The following is a 15,516-nucleotide window of genomic DNA, read 5'->3' as shown; positions in this document are numbered from 1 at the left end:
CCATACCTAGCTTCAAACTGTAATGGAAATCTAATTTTTTTTATTGCAAAAACACTTCTGTAGCAATACATATTTATAGCTAACTTTTAGCAAAAAGTTCACTTCACAGTGGAACTGAGCTCAAAATCTCCACCTCCCCACCCAACCCAGCACTTACTGTCTGCCACTGAGCTCTGTTGGCACTCCATTTGCAGTAGTGTACCCCTTGCCCCATTTTTGCTGCACTTCCAGGAGGTGGGTGTACCCCTTTCCTCATTTTTGCTGCACTTCCAGGTGGTGGGTGTACCCCTTTCCTCATTTTTGCTGCACTTCCAGGTGGTGGGTGTACCCCTTTCCTTATTTTGGCTGCACTTCCGGTGGTGGATGTTCCTCCCCTTGCCCCATTTCTGGTGTGCTTCCTGGTGGTGGGTGTACCTCTCAACCCCATCTTTGTTGCACTTCTAGGTGGTGAGTGTACCCCTTGCCCCATTTTTGCTGCACTTCCTGGTGGTGGATGTTCCTCCCTACCCCATTTCTGGTGCATTTCCAGGTGGTGGGTGTACCCTTTGACCCTTTTTGCTGTACTTCCTGGTGGTGGATGTTCCTCCCCACCCCATTTCTGGTGCGCTTCCTGGTGGTGGGTGTACCTCCCAACCTCATCTTTGCTGCACTTGCCCCATTTTTACTTTACTTTACTTCCAGCTTTACCACTTAAATCTTTTTTTAGAGACATTTCAGGTCATCTTCAATATGCAAATAGTGTACAGCACTCGGTTACTAACTGCATTTGCACTTACTTAAAGAAAACCTGTACTGAAAATTAAAAGTCAAAATAAGCATACACAAGTCATACTTACATTCCATGTAGTCTACTCCTCAGTGTCTTTCTCCTGTCCCGCGTCTTGTTTGTTCACTGTGATCAAGGGAATTTTCCGTCCTCCATTTTGAAAATGACCATTACCCATAACAGCTTTCTGGTCAGCACACAGTTAAACTGTAACATCGCCCACTTGAGCCATAGGGAAACATGGACATTGCCTGGTACATCAGTTTTCCTCTCAGCTATAACTGACAGCAAATGATATTTTACTGACAGCAGCTGATGTATTTCAGATCTGACAAAATATTGTCAGAACTCGAAGGGATAATTGTCAGAAGAAAATGGTGAGCTTCTGAGGGGAACTGATGGCAAGGTAACTATGTAATGTTCATTTGAAGTTACCTCATGTGTTTATTTTAAATATTTTTACTCAGTACAGGTTCTCTTTAACCATGCTTGAAACATTCATCTGGACAAATTGCCGGAAGGTGGCCGTAATGTGTCGCTTTTGTGATCACTGCAGTTATACTACAACAGCATACTGTATGTTCTTACAAGTAAGTTTGTATGGACTACAATGATTTTCACTGAGATTCTCTGTGAAACTACTGAGTAACTTAACTTTTAAAAGAAATATAAAATGAACAAAATAATTATTATTTAAATTACAGCAAAACATTTACAATATTGGAAGGTGTTAAATTGGCTTCTCTAATGTAATTAACAGCATAAAACATTGTTATCATTGCCAAATGATTTTCATGTGAAATTATTGTAATATGGAAGTACGATAACTGTTATCACAACTTCTTCTGCATTGTGAATAAAAAATACTTGTAGAAACGTATGAAAAATGCAGTGACTAACTTTGGAAATCAATCAGAAAATGGAACAGCAGTATGTTTTTTTCACATATGTGACTAGGCTGAGTAGATTGATTCTGTTGATTATTTCTTGTCTCATGGCTATTTTTGTGCTAATTGCTATGTAGGCTTGCGTTCAACAGTCTTTTATGGTGCATATTTGGCAATAACAATATTTGTGGGCAAAACTGATGACGCAAAAGCATCTACAAAGATTAACAAATTACACCCACGGTAACTCATTGGTAACATCAATAATTTGACATGTGAACATCTCCCCCTGGTGGTCAAGGTTCATTAGTTATAGTCCTGAGCTGTCACTGATCATAACAATGACTCATACATTGTATCTAATGAATATTGTACATTACAATCAGGCTAATGAACAGGATGGTGCAATTTACAGAAATAAATACATTAAAGTTAGAGGAATATAGTATTCATAGACTTAGTCATGGCATGTTTTATTCATTTTTACTGACCATTTTATATAAATCATATTGTTAATAATACCATTGGTACTAATCTTGCCTAAAATATAGTAGAACACAATAAAAAATAAGAATGTCAGATGTTAAGAACACAAAGGATCATTACTTGCCATTCAAAACCGTCTAGAAAAAAAGTACACAACCACAACACAGTTGTGTTTTATGATCAGCTTCAGGTTGTGATGAAGAACAGAATAACAATAAGCCACTGTTCTGAAAGAGTGGAAGAGGCTGGTGGTAAGTATTGTAAATGCCCAGAATAAAATGAATGCTGCCACACGAGACTGGGGTGACAAATACTGAAGCTCAGAGGCTCACAACTGGAGCAGAGACGTTAAAGAGGCACCACCATGACATATAGTAGAATATACTACATTATTAATGACACCCAATTTTACGTTAATTATCCTAGTTTCAGCATCAAAACCCCTTCATATATAACTCGTACATTGCTGGAACCTCACCCTCGGGGTAATTTTTAGCCTATGCTGTTTAGTTATGCAGCCTTCTGCCCCAGAGGTGATGTTTCTGCTCACTTTGGAACAAACAACAAACAAACATTCTGCCATTCCGCAGTGATGCACCTTGCCAGCAGTAAAGATGTCCCCACCTGTGATAAATGTAAGAATGTAAACAGGGAGAGGAACAATTTTACTATGGGCAACCATTGACTAAATCATTTATAAATTAATATTGAACAATGTAGGCAGTAGCGGCTGTAGTGGCTGGATAGTGTAATGGTTAAGGGCTCTGACACAGGAGACCAGGATATGAATCTTGATTCTTCCTGTTCAGTAAGCCAGTACCTATTTAGTAAGGAGTCCTTGGGCTAGACTCCCTAACACTGCTACTGCCTGCTAAGAATGCCCTAGTGGCTGCAGCTCAAGTGTTTTGAGTCTCTAAGGAGAAAAGTGCAAAATAAATGTTATTTGTCTCGTCTTGTCTAAAATATTAGCAATTTTAATCATTGAGTTACATTTAGTAATGTTACACTTTAAGTATGTTGTCACTGTTGGTAGTTTTATTGTGCTGGATGCGTAAGGTGGCCATTAGACATCCTTAAAGAATAATTGCTGAACATCAAGAAAGGTTGGCTGAGGGTGTGGGATGGATGCATGGAGAAATAGAATGCCTGAGGGTACTGGCTGGCTATGGATGCTGGGTGGGTAAAGAGAAATGCTGTCTAAATGTGCTGCATGGGTAGATGGTTAGGGAGAAGTGCTAGGTGTGACGTATGCGCAGTCACCCTCCAATTCCGGTTCCCATTGTCATGCAGTTTACCATTCAGCCTCAGAACCTTTGGGAATCCTGAAGGCAGTCAGCACTGCAGACAAAGTAACTTTTTGGATTGGTTGGTGAGTCCACACACAGGCCAATTTCAATTGTATGTACAATCGATACAAGCTGGGCTCTCATACAGAGGCCAGGTCGCTGCCACCAATCCGCAATAAAGCGTGCAAATGTGCTAAGTCTAACTCTAGCTAAATCCCGTAGAAAAAAGGGTTAATTTGACAACCTTTCTAGAGATAGAAAAACAACTATATTAATATCAGAACTGTTATGGTAACGTCTCTCTTTGAAGATGTGAATTCTTTTTGCGGAGATTTTTCAGAACAGCACTTTTTTTAATGATTTTTAATCGTTTATTTAAAGAAATAATGCAGAACAAAAATATAGCAAAAGAAACAAATTGATACAGAAATATTAAGGGTTAAATGGGAAAATAGCTATCGATAGTCTGAGCAATTTGTCAAGTTACCATGTCCTTTGCGATTATAAGTTCAACAGAAGATATGAAATCCAGTTATGGAAATTTCTGTGGAATAGATAGAAGTCCTTTGGTTGAATGCAATGCCAATCTTTTGATGGTAGATGGATGGCTGGACAAAAGACTCTCTCCTGTGTCCAGAAGTGTTGTTTTAACGCTTCCTCTGCCAGAGGGCGGAGTTGTAAAAAGAGATGGTGTGGTATCCCTTCTCCCGCCCTTTGTCATGACAAGCAGAAAGAACATGCAATAACTGGAATGGTCATAATTCGGCGAGTGAGAAGCAAAGAGGCGGGAGGACAGAAAGGCTTCGAATACTGGGCTGATGCTGAGTGAAAATAAATAAATGATTTGTCCCCTGAGGTAGTCCATGAGGGTATCTCTCAAAGTCATGATTGTAGAGCCCACTCCTCAATGCCACCATTACTGTTCTACTTAGTTTTTGGTGACATCATATCAAGCCACCATCTTGTTTTCCCATCTCTAAAAATTAGCCTTTAACAAATGGCCTTTAGAGGGCCTGCATGAGTAAATTTAGCCATAGGTGAAACAAGCCAAAAACGTACAACTTTTTACAAGCAGCTTGCTGTCCCTTGGCTCATATGACATAATATATCCTCAAGTAAACAAAAATATTACTGTACATTGAAAATGGTCAGTATGTTGTTGTCTTGAACATCTCAATCAGCTCAGCAGGACCAACGATATCAAAGAATGTAATAATCTCATATTTTATCTCATCTTATCTGTCTTTCACCATATTAATATGCATTTATATAGTACTGACACCTTTTGCCTTGCTTTACAGAGTGTGTGGATCAATAACTGGCCCTCAATAGTGATGATGACATGAACTTGAAAATTTGCAAGCACGAATTTGCCGCAAACGTTCGCAAACTGCGTGAAGCACCATAGGGTCAGGAAAACTCTAAAACCTGCAACACATATAATTGCTCACTCCCAGCTCTAGAAATTTCCTACCTTTATCTGGTTAGCAGGCACCTGTCAACTAATCAGGTGCACAGTTATACACCCTTTGCCTGCCGTACCAAATCTAGCAGGAATTGCATAAATTAGGCAGTATTCAGGTGGGAGTCTTCGGCTGGACGTAATCGTACAGTATGTCACTAGCAGGACAGCCCCGTGCAGGCATTGCTCCCACAGGTTCCCTCCCTAACTACTCACCTGTCATCCGCATCCTGGAAGCTGCAAAAAAAAATTTAAAACCACAAACACTGGTTCACACGACAGCTGGGGCCCCCGGACTCTAAAACCTAGAGGGACAGTTTCTGGCCACAAAAATGATGGAAAGGTTGTTTTAATGGGCCTAACACCTGGACCATGGCATGCCGGAGGGGGATCCATGACAAAAAACTGATGAAAAATTACGTAGTTGACCCAGAGTCATGTTTTAATCTCTACATTCCTAAATTTTGGAATAAAGTGCTTTAAAACGTTCACCACGTGCACATGTCGATCAGTTAGTGTATGATTTAGGCCCGGTTCACACTGACAGATGAAATGACAAATTTACCACACCGCAAACAACCGAAAAGAGCTTTAGCGATAACGTCAGGTGAATTAATTATTGTTTTTACTTGTTGACACCTCCAGGTCATAAATGTTAGTCCTCTTGGCGGCAATCTTTGTGTAGTGGTGACAGTCGCCAGGCTTGTGTGCACGTTCGTGGGAATGCAGGTGATTGTGGTTTTCCAGACCGTATGATCGGGTTAAGGTAGTTCAATGACGTTGTGAAGTGCCCATATCAGAGGAGGATGAGAATGTTGTGGCAAGGTTCCCTAGCAGAAGTGGTGGAAAATGGGGTATGCTGCTGGGTAAGCCAGTCAACTACTTCTGTGGCATTTTGTGAGTTCAAGGTACATGGCCTCTGAACACTGGGCAATATGTTAGGGCCACAGGAAATCACAGCAGTACGACCCCTACGGCCCCTGCGGTGTGGCCTACCCCTGCTTGTCATAAACTCTGCCAGGGAGGAAGTGATTGTCAGTTCACGTAGGTCTGGACACAGGTTTATGCTATGTGCAACAATTACCTCAAAATATAGACCCTCCCAGTGAGGCCTTATGCAGGGAAGTAGTGAATATTGGGTGCCAGTAGTGGTGGTAAAGACTTATTGGGTTATCTAGTCAATGCACTACTAGGACCAGCAGACCTTTTTCCAACAGCTAACTTGCGCACTGGACACACAGAACAGCAATACTATAGCAAGAAAAACAATGTACCAGCCCTAAAAGGGCTATTAACTGTTAAGGACACTGTGGTAGCAGCAAGAATCTGCACTGGGGACACAGAATACAGGCCTAACTAACGCTATCCCTGTCAGCAGCACACTCTCCCTGACCTGCCTAATACAGAAGCCAAATACAGGCTACAAAGTGGCTGCTGTGCTGGCTCTCTGATAGGTGGGGGATCCAGGTGGGAGGGATAGCTGATTGGCTGCCATTTGTCTGAGGGGTCAATTTTTGGCTCCATTATAATGTATAGGGGCGGGTCGAATATACCATATGTTCACGAACAGGCGCGAACGTGAACAGCCGATGTTCACCGGGAACTGTCCGCTGGCGAACAGTTCGGGCCATCTCTATCTCTCAGGAGAGCTCACAATCTAACCTTACTATAATCTAATGCCAATCCTGGGGGGCCATATGACTTTGCTTGGGGGTGTGGGAGGAAACAAAGTCCTTGGATTAGTCCCACACAATCAAGTGGAGAAGATACAAACTCTAGGCAAATAGTGTCTTGTAATGGACACAGAGATGAGCGTAATGACCTAATTACGATTTCGCGAAATTTCGCGTAATTAGTGTAATTACGATTATGGCCGTAAGTACATAATCGTAATGAAGAAGGATTTCGCGAAATTTCGCGTAAGCGTAATTTTCACGTAATTTTCGCATTACAATGGGTATTTGTTCATGCCGTAATTTCGCATTAAACGCTACCGTAATTTCGCGTTAATCCGTAACGCTCCGTATAGTATAAAAAAGCCGCCGACTTTAAGGGTTAATAGCAAAGCCCCCTTAAATGCTAAAAGCCTCAAATTTGGAGAATATATTAAGGAGATCAGGAGGCATAAGAGGAAAATTTTTTTTTTCAAAAAGACCTTATAGTTTTTGAGAAAATCGATGTTAAAGTTTCAAAGTATATGGTTCGTTGCAACAGCAGGGTGTTCTGTTGGTTTTATTGTTCTGGAAGAAGCTTATATGTACTTTTCATCTCGGTGCTTTATCTCAACCCACCTCGAATATTTCTCGAATCTATATGCAGGTGTGTTATGTGCTCCCCCTACTGCATCCCTCATTGAACTATACCCACATCCCTAGGTTCACCACTCTCTTATTAGTATACTTTACAACAAGTTATGGATACACCAATTAAAATCATGTCTTGGAATGTTAGAGGACTTCGCTCCTCCTTCAAGAGGTCTCTGATGTTCCAATATATACACAGACATAAACCCCAAATACTGATCCTTCAGGAAACTCATTTAGATAGCTCCACTGTGAAGGCTTTGCGGAAACCCTGGGTGAGCAAAGCATATTACTCTACCTACTCGTCCTTCTCTAGGGGGGTCTCGGTTCTGGTTAGTAAGTCCCTAAACTGCAAAATTCTCAACTCTTACACAGATTCTGATGGAAGATACATCATTATCCATATGTCAATATATGGTGCCCTATTCTGTATAGTAGGGATTTATGCCCCTCCCCCACTCCAGGTCTCGTTATTACAACAAATAACTACTAAATTACAGAAATTCCTCCCTGCCAAATTGCTTCTTATCGGAGATTTCAATGATATTCTGGAGGCAAAAATGGATAGTACTAACCAGTCTAGAACGGCTAGTTCGGATCTAGTACAATGGGCAGATGCCATGTCTCTCACAGAGATATGGAGATGGAAAAACTCAACGAGAACTGCTTTCTCCCACTTCTCATCTACACATAAATCAGCTGCAAGAATAGACTTGGCATTTGGAAATGCTGAACTACTTACACACATACAATCAGCCCAATATCTGCCCAGTGGTCTTTCCGATCATGCCCCCCTTGAAATCTCCTGCTCCATTGGTGCATATAAAAGTAAAGCCCTTTGGAAGCTTCACCCTAAATGGATACAGGATAAGGACATAGGTGAAGCAATCTCTAGCTCTATCCCAAAATACTGGGATACTAACGAAGGAACTGCCTCACCACAAATCACCTGGGATGCTTTTAAAGCAACAATTCGCGGGGAATATATTAATCAAATTTCGATCCGTAGAAAAGAATATGAAGCAACTCTAACGAAACTCATTGACAATGAAGAGCGAGCCACCAGTGAGTATACGGCTACCCCTGACGAGAATACATATAATGAAATGATGCAATGCAAAAGAACGCTAAACTTACATATGACTGACTTAACTAAAACCTATCTTAACGAATGGCAGCAAGCTATCTTTGAGCAGGGAGATAAGAATGGGAAACTTTTAGCAAATATAGCCCGTAACCCCACGGAACATTCAAATATTCCTGAGATCAAACTTTCCTCAGGTGATATTACTGCTAACCCGTCTGAAATACTAATGCAATTCCATTCCTATTATTCAGACTTATACGCTTCTAAATGTAATGGGGACGATACACTAATTACCAACCTCCTATCCCGTCTGGAGTTCCGGTCGCTAGACGAGGAGACCTCTCAATCCCTTGAAAAAGATATCACAGAAGATGAGGTACTGGAAGCTACTCTTTCTTTCCCGTCCCAGAAAGCCCCGGGCCCAGATGGGATCCCCATTGAGTTCTACAAGAGATATATCAGAACTCTTGCCCCATTGCTAACTAAACTGTACAATCATGGTCTAGCTGGAAACGGATTTCCGGAAACCTTTTCTCAGGCGCATGTAATTCTTATACCCAAACCAGATAAGAACCCCATCGAATGTAGCTCCTATCGTCCAATTTCCCTTCTTAACAACGATCAAAAAATTCTCACCAAAATCCTATCCACCAGAGTAAATGAATGTATTTCAGACATTATTGACCCGGACCAAACAGGCTTCATGCCTCAGAAGACGACTGATATAAATTTACGCCGAATACACACGCATATACAGCTGTCTTCTGGGACGGAGGCTCCAAGAGCATTAGCATTCCTAGACATACAAAAAGCATTCGACTCCGTTGAGTGGAGGTATCTTTGGCTGACTCTGGCCAAATTTGGATTTGGGCCCAAATTAATTTCTGGACTTAAAATGATTTATAGTCACCCCAAATCAAATATTCGTATTGGTCAAATGCTGTCGAAAGACATTCATTTACAAAGGGGCACTAGGCAGGGGTGCCCTCTCTCTCCGGCCCTCTTCGCGATGGCCATCGAACCGATAGCAATGGCAATTCGCCAACACAACTCTTTGAAGGGCTTTCGTGTGGGGGGGCTGGAGGAGAGGGTATCCCTGTATGCAGACGATATGGTACTATTTCTTGAGGACCCGAACAAATCTATAACAGGGGCACTAGATATCTTCAACTCTTTTTCTCCACTGTCGGGTTTATGTGTTAACTGGAGTAAATCAAAGATACTTCCTCTTACTAAAAACTCCCAAATACAAACACCCTTAGATTCCGTAGATAAGGTCAAATACTTGGGGGTTTGGATATCTGATAACACTACAAATTTCTACCAGTACAACATCCTCCCCCTTCTACAAGAAACTAAACATAAATTGACTAGTTGGAAATGTCTCCCTTTGTCCCTTGTTGGAAGAATCAACTTAATTAAAATGAAGTTACTACCAAAATATACCTATATATTTAGAAATTCCCCCATACGACTGAACAAAATTTTTTTTGCACAACTCAATTCAATAATGTGCAGTTTTATCTGGGATAACAAAACTCCCCGAATCAGCCTAAGGAAACTACAGAGACCATGGATGGAGGGAGGGCTAGCATTCCCTAATTTATATAAATACTTCCTAGCCAGTCAATTGGTAACTGCTCACTGGTGGCTCGTACAGGACCATTCTAATGCATCTACAGTTTTAGATGCGGCTTGTTTGGGGTCTTTTGAAGCTCTAGCACACATCCTATATAGAGGAATGAAAGCTCCCTATCCTCTAACCCAAAACATGAAAGTTGTAATCGAGGCCTGGAACACAGTACATTCCTGGTATAAACCCCCTGCCAATAGGGTATCCCCAAACACCCCCATCTGGAATAACCCCTCACTCGAACAATTCTATTCTATCCCGGACCCTGTTGTGTGGATAAGGAGGGGCGTCTCTCAGCTGAAACATATTATTTCCAATAGCACTCTAACTACCTTCGACAGTCTTAAAGAAAACTTCTCATTGCCAAATAACTATTTTTTCCGCTTTCTCCAGCTGAGACACGCTTTTCAGTCGCAATATGGCGGGGCCCGGGTTAGTCTACAAAGTTCTGAACTAGAAGATACTCTATGCAATGAAAATCTCAAAAAAGCACTCTCTACTTTGTACCAACATATAATATTACTTACTGAACCCCACTCCACTGTCTACATGCAGCCCTGGACTGGATTAATTTCTGACCTAGATGATGAAGATTGGGAAAATGTTCTCATAAAATCATTTGAATACTTAATAGCTTCAAGGGACAAATTGATCCAATTTAAAATAATTCACAGAGCATATATGACACCCTCTAGATTGGGTAAATTCCGTTCCTCAGAAGGCTCCAGTTGCTGGAGATGCGGGATAGATGCGGCAAATTTTGATCATATTTTTTGGCTCTGTCCTGCAATAGCAGCAAAATGGAAGGAAATATGTGAATTTATCTCACAAGTAACTAAACTACGGGTTCCCCCTAAACCACTTCATTGCCTTCTAGGTGAAGTATCATCCTTAGCTCCAACTAGAGCCCAAAGAGCATTGGTGGGTCTCCTCCTGTTTTATTACAGGAAATCTATATTACTGTCTTGGAAACAGCAGGATCCTCCATCAATCCAATTCTGGAAAAATCTTATCAACTCATCTCTACATTTATACAAAGCAGCCTACATTGCTAGGGGCTGTGCCAATAAATTTCAAAAGGTCTGGGATGTATGGACCAAGAACCGAGACACCTTATCTTCAGAATAAAGTATCCTTAAAGTCTGGCTAGGAGGAGTGGGATCGATCATTTTATATATACCTTAAAAGTATTCTATTACATAACCATGTACATCTTTATCGTGACAGATGCAACCCCAAAAATAACCTATGTATGCTGTTAGGGTGAGGGAGCGAAGGGAGTCAGCACTGATCTGATATCTAGGTGATGTGGATGGTTGCACGGTATTGTACTTTCTTAAATGAGATGATGGTATAATTACTGCTAAATGGTTTGCTTCTCTGATGAATATCGACATGCACTTATGACATTCCGTATGTAAGCTTCTTCTTGATGTTTCATATGTTGTTATCCCCTTCTGTTTGGGGGAATGTTTTGTTTAATATATGTTTCTAAAATCTAATAAAAAGTAACTTTAAAAAAAAAAAAAAAAAGTTTCAAAGTAAAAATGTATACATTTAAAAACCCGCCGACTTTAACGGTTAATAGCAAAGCCTGCTTAAAGTTTAGGAACACCAAATTCCTAGGGTATATTAAGGGGATCAGTGGGAATAAGAGGAAAAATTTTTTTTTCAAAAAGACCTTATAGTTTTTGAGAAAATCGATTTTTAAGTTTCAAGGGCAAAAATGTCTTTTAAATGCGGAAAATGTCAGGTTTTTTTGCACAGGTAACAATAGTGTATTATTTTCATAGATTCCCCCAAGTGGGAAGAGTTTTACTTACTTCGTTCTGAGTGTGGGAAATATAAAAAAAAAACGACGTGGGGTCCCCCCTCCCAGACCTCTTTAACCCCTTGTCCCCCATGCAGGCTGGGATAGCCAGAATGCGGAGCACCGGCCGCGTGGGGCTCCGCACCCTGACTATACCAGCCCGCATGGTCCATGGATTGGGGGGTCTCGGAAGGGGAGGGGCAGCCAAGCTTTCCCCTCCCCCTCCGAGCCCTTGTCCAATCCAAGGACAAGGGGCTCTTCTCCACCTCCGATGGGCGGTGGAGGTGGAGGCCGCGATTTCCTGGGTGGGGGGTTCATGGTGGAATCTGGGAGTCCCCTTTAAAAAGGGGTCCCCCAGATGCCCACCCCCCCTCCCAGGAGAAATGAGTATAGAGGTACTTGTACCCCTTACCCATTTCCTTTAAGAGTTAAAAGTAAATAAACACACAAACACATAGAAAAAGTATTTTAATTGAACAAAAAACATAACCACGCAAAAAGTCCTTTAATATTCTTAATTAACCATTAATACTTACCTGTCCCTTTAAATAAATGATCCCACGCAATATCCTCGGAAATGTTCTATCAGTTACAATGTAACAAATTTATTACAATGTAACAACTTTGTTACATTGTAACTACGCCGCACCCGACGTCACTCGCCGCTCACCCGCCGCACGGACCCGACAGAGCTCTGAGCTATATAGCTCAGAGCTCTCTAAGCATCTTTGTATTTGGGCTCCAAGGAGCCCCATTGGTCCTTAGCAGACCAATGGGGTTCCTTCTGATTTGAAGGAACCCCATTGGTCTGCTAAGGACCAATGGGGCTCCTTGGAGCCAAAATACAAAGATGCTTCTCAGAGCTCTGAGCTATATAGCTCAGAGCTCTGTCGGGTCCGTGCAGGACGCTAAGTCCCCGCCGGCTCCGCTGCCCTCCCCGCCTCTCCCACATGTCACCCACATGTCACCCACATGTGGGTGACATGTGGGTGACAGATGTGGGCGGGGTGGACAGCGGGAGCCGGTGGGGACTTAGCGTCCTGCAAGGACGCGTAAGTGTATGCGGCGGCTGAGCGGCGAGTGACGTCGGGTGCGGCGTAGTTACAATGTAACAAAGTTGTTACATTGTAATAACTTTGTTACATTGTAACTGATAGAACATTTCCGAGGATATTGCGTGGGATCATTTATTTAAAGGGACAGGTAAGTATTAATGGTTAATTAAGAATATTAAAGGACTTTTTTTGTGGTTATGTTTTTTGTTCAATTAAAATACTTTTTCTATGTGTTTGTGTGTTTATTTACTTTTAACTCTTAAAGGAAATGGGTAAGGGGTACAAGTACCTCTATACTCATTTCTCCTGGGAGGGGGGGTGGGCATCTGGGGGACCCCTTTTTAAAGGGGACTCCCAGATTCCACCATGAACCCCCACCCAGGAAATCGCGGCCTCCACCTCCACCGCCCATCGGAGGTGGAGAAGAGCCCCTTGTCCTTGGATTGGACAAGGGCTCGGAGGGGGAGGGGAAAGCTTGGCTGCCCCTCCCCTTCCGAGACCCCCCAATCCATGGACCATGCGGGCTGGTATAGTCAGGGTGCGGAGCCCCACGCGGCCGGTGCTCCGCATTCTGGCTATCCCAGCCTGCATGGGGGACAAGGGGTTAAAGAGGTCTGGGAGGGGGGACCCCACGTCGTTTTTTTTTTATATTTCCCACACTCAGAACGAAGTAAGTAAAACTCTTCCCACTTGGGGGAATCTATGAAAATAATACACTATTGTTACCTGTGCAAAAAAAACTGACATTTTCCGCATTTAAAAGACATTTTTGCCCTTGAAACTTAAAAATCGATTTTCTCAAAAACTATAAGGTCTTTTTGCAAAAAAAAATGTTCCTCTTATTCCCACTGATCCCCTTAATATACCCTAGGAATTTGGTGTTCCTAAACTTTAAGCAGGCTTTGCTATTAACCGTTAAAGTCGGTGGGTTTTTAAATGTATACATTTTTACTTTGAAACTTTAACATCGATTTTCTCAAAAACTATAAGGTCTTTTTGAAAAAAAAAAATTTCCTCTTATTCCTCCTGATCTCCTTAATATATTCTCCAAATTTGAGGCTCTTAGCATTTAAGCGGGGTTTGCTATTAACCCTTAAAGTCGGCAGCTTTTTTATATTATACGGAGCGTTACGGATTAACACGAAATTACGGTAGCGTTTAATGCGAAATTACGGCATGAACGAAACGCGAAATTTCGCGTTGAAAATTACGCTTACGGTATTTTCAATTACGATTTTAATGGCAATTTCGCTACGCTAATTTCGCATCGTAATCGCAAATTTCGCATGCGTAATTATAGTAATGCGAAATTACGAAAATTTCGGCTCAACTCTATGGACATGCAATAAATCAACATTTTTAACATGTTTTCCTTGCATATTAGCCAGTCATAAAAACTCTACTTTTTTTTTCTATTCATATATTTTTTTTTTTGTATTGTTGTGACTATGGTACAGTACATGCAGCACCACTCATGTTCCTTTGAAGCAGCTGCATCATGCTTCCAAATTACAACTACACTGCATTGCATTGTGGCTAGTTTGCCATACTTTATGCTTAGTGCGTATGCCAGTCAGTTTTAGCACTATCGACAAAAAGAATATTGGGTATTTTTTTTCCATGTAAGGGATCTTTGAAGTGGAATGAGCATGTCAGGGATTAGATTAGCAGTTAATGATCTGACTAGGGACTCTGTAAAGAACTGCTGAAAATGTCAGTGCTATGTAAACACATAATGCAAAAATATGAACTGATATACCAAAATGGTGATTCACAGCCCTTTGGTTTAATATAAGCAATGAGATGTGCAAAATGCATTTTACATCAGCTCGAAGAGTTTCAGAAAATCAACAAGCAAACGTCAGTAGTGGAGATACTTAACATAGCAATGTAAATGAAAGGGGTTAGTCAGGCAATGATTAGCTGAATTGCCAAATACAAACATAAAATTCCAACTGGATATTTGGTGGAAGGTAAAAGCGAAAATAACGAGGTCATTTGAACATATAAAAAGCACTATTGACAGAATTTTTTACGCAATGCAAAACAGTCCAGCAAAATGCATACCAGTGTATGTATGTGTGTGTTATTGTGCAATGACTGTTCAAGTCATTAATAGCAACCAATCAGATTTTGCCTTGCAATGATCTGTCATCTGTCTGTAAAGAGAAATCTAGTTGCAAACAATGTATAAAATTCTCAATGAATTGTTCCAACATAAGGCAAACTTATAATGCATATGGTACATAATTTCAGACGTTTGCACAAATTAACCCCCTTGCCGTTACAATTCTGGCGGCAAGGGGGCAGCGCAGCACTTTTTTAAAAAAAAACATTTTTTTAAATCATGTTGTGAGCCCAGGGCTCGCTACATGATAGCCGCTGACAAGCGGCATCCCCCTATCCACTCTGATCGCCTTTGGCGATCAGAGTAAGCAGGAAATCCCGTTCATAACGGGATTTCCTGCTGGGCTTCCCCGGTCGCCATGGCGACCGGGCGGGATGACGTCGCCGACGTCATGGACGTCAGAGGGAATTCCGATCCACCTCTCAGCGCTGCCTGGCACTGATTGGCCAGGCTGCGCAAGGGGTCTGGAGGGGGGGGGCAGCGCGACGCGGCGGGTAGCGGCGAATCGGCGGCGGCGATCGGAAACTGCACGCAGCTAACACAGTGCTAGCTGCGTGCAGTAAAAAAAAATTTGAAAATCGGCCCAGCGGGGCCTGAGAAATCCACCTACGCA

This window comes from Hyperolius riggenbachi, chromosome 1, assembly GCF_040937935.1.
Source record: "Hyperolius riggenbachi isolate aHypRig1 chromosome 1, aHypRig1.pri, whole genome shotgun sequence".
Taxonomy (NCBI): domain Eukaryota; kingdom Metazoa; phylum Chordata; class Amphibia; order Anura; family Hyperoliidae; genus Hyperolius; species Hyperolius riggenbachi.
The sequence above is the reverse complement of the archived record's forward strand: the minus strand, read 5'-3'. Positions refer to the sequence as shown.